Source organism: Meleagris gallopavo, chromosome Z (assembly GCF_000146605.3).
Source record: "Meleagris gallopavo isolate NT-WF06-2002-E0010 breed Aviagen turkey brand Nicholas breeding stock chromosome Z, Turkey_5.1, whole genome shotgun sequence".
Lineage (NCBI taxonomy): Eukaryota > Metazoa > Chordata > Aves > Galliformes > Phasianidae > Meleagris > Meleagris gallopavo.
The window spans coordinates 42249313-42251943 of NC_015041.2; positions in this window are offsets into that span (position 1 = coordinate 42249313).

Here is a 2631-nt window from a genome sequence, read left to right on the forward strand (position 1 = left end):
TTAATAATTAGATATTCATAAACCTGAATTTGATAACTACCTTTCTACATCTGCAATAAATTTACATAACAGCTATAAATGCTCAATTAATGCCTATGGAATATAACTATTTTGCAAAGATAATATGTCAGGTGTGGTATATAAGCTAACAGTTGTGAGTTTACAATGTTCTTCTTCAGTATTTTTATATTATATGGGTTATATATATAATATATATATTTATCTTATAAAGTTAAAATATGATTTCATGAAGAAATCCCACGTTTTTAAATGTGTTGAATATATTTTCATATGATATGATATCATGTTATATCATATGTCATTTGTTTTGTATTATAATTTATTTATTATTTATTTTATATTTTTTCACTAGCAAAGACCTTCAAGTTTAAAAACTGTAAATGGTATTTATATAGCTGGTTTAAACAACTCTGTTGGCAGTCTGGAAATACAGCAGTGCTTTGGTATATAAGAAAAGCATTCTTGCTAGAAAAACAACAGAAGAAATAAAATTCCAGGTCACAAGGAAGTGTTTTATTACTTAAGAAGTTGAAATGGTAAAACTCTATGACATATTTAAAATTAAAATGATGTTTGAGTTGATCCCGTACAAAAATCCAAGGAAAACTAGAAATATATTTTAAGGTACAACTCTTATCAGAATAGGAATTGGATACATTTATCAAAGCAAACGTTCTGTACAGGGGTCACACTTTAAAAGTTCATTCCAACATCAGAGATGTAATCAGTTTCAGTGATATCCTTCTTTTAACTGTATGGATTCTCTCTCAAACTATGAGAAGAATCAAAAGAGAAATAACCTTTTAAGTTTAACCACTGTATGTCCAATCAGTCATCTTTCAGTGAATTACGATGAGTCTACCAGCAATCAAATCAAAGTTATCACCTCATAAATCATATCAGGATCAAGTCAATGTTTCATATACTGCGTGGTTGAGCAGTTATTTCCCTCGGTAAATTAAAATCTTGATATACTACAGCTGCTAAAATTTACAAAACCAATTATATTCAGAACTGAATTGCTATGACTTGTTGGCAAAACTCCTGATACAGTAGTTTTTTAGGAATTCATTATACTTTCCCTAGAAGGGAGATACTAAAAGCACTGGGTTTTTCACATATCCAGATCTAGCACTAATTCTAAAATGGCCATCATGGCTCTATAGGGCAAATTACTAAATAACAAATGCAATGCTCTTATCCAGAAAGTACTTTTGTTTCAGTGTAAAAGAGATTAGTGAAAATGTATCTGTTGAGTCTTAAAAAATATTTAAGATTAGAAATGCTAATTTAGCACGACATAATGCTGATGTCAAAGCAAACATATACAAGTTACTGCCATAATAATCTTCATGACAGCTTCGTAACACTCCAGATTTTGAATGCTACATTTTCCAAACTGAGGATTTGAAGTAGATAGTGTGAATTATAACTGCATAATTTATTACTGCATACTGTTAAATTTCAGGAAATATGGATTTTAAATTTGTATAACATTGCTGCATACAACAGAAACATGTATGTTCAGGAGAAATGAATTGACGCAATTTGAAAAAGTTCAATACAAAAGTCACTTTTATACTGTACTTACAACTCTTGTATGATATTGTGATTTACCATGGATAAGGTAACTGGACCACCCCAATCTGTTTTGTAGTAACTTACAAAATTAAATAATTTGTTCCAAATCACAGTGACTTTTTTTACATGTACTATACTTTGTAAAATAAAACCCATTCAACTTATTTAAGTACACTGAAGAATATCAATTTAAAATAATCCCAATATTTTCATAAGTATCTTTGGTACACAATATACACCCATTTATATTTTACTTACCACATTTTTTTCTGTACTATTGTAATCAAATGTAGTAAAATAACGACTTCAGAATGCAAAATAACTACATTAATGCATTACTGCATGCATGATGAGCTCTGCAGAGAGAGACCTGGGTTTTCTGGTGGACAACAGGTTGGTCATGAACCAGTACTGCGCCCTTGTAGCCAAAAAGGCCAGTGATCTCCTGGCATGCACTAAAAACAGTGTGGCCTGCATGTCAATTGAGGTGATTCTCCTCCTGTACTTGCAAAGTACACCAAGAAAGGGCACGCTGAGAAAATAAATTCACAAACCATAGCAAATATAAGATCTTTCTTAGGTCACTTTCTTTCTAGGCCAATAGCCCTGTAAGTTGGGAACAGTTCTTAAGTTATAAATTTTACCTGCTGTGATATACTGATAGCGTGCATTTCTGTCTAAATCCAGTACAAACACAGCAGAAATAGTATTCAAGCTAAAATGGTAAAAAAAGTATTGATTCAGCATTTGTGGTTTTCAGGATATGTGACGCTAGTAAGGAAGTAGATCAACCCAACCTAGGCTTAATCTTAGATGGATTTTAACCAGCTTTACTTCTGCTATAGGTACTGCTGTAGGTATGACAAGATTAGTCTTTGTGTATAATACTCAAACCTCTAAGCGAACCTTAAAGTGAAAGGTGTTAAAGAAATGGTTTAATAGCGTTCTTGGGTTTAATTTTATTAATACTGCTATTTTTTAATGCAAAGGCAATTGTTTCAGAAATGAACCACTGATAGCCAGGTTATT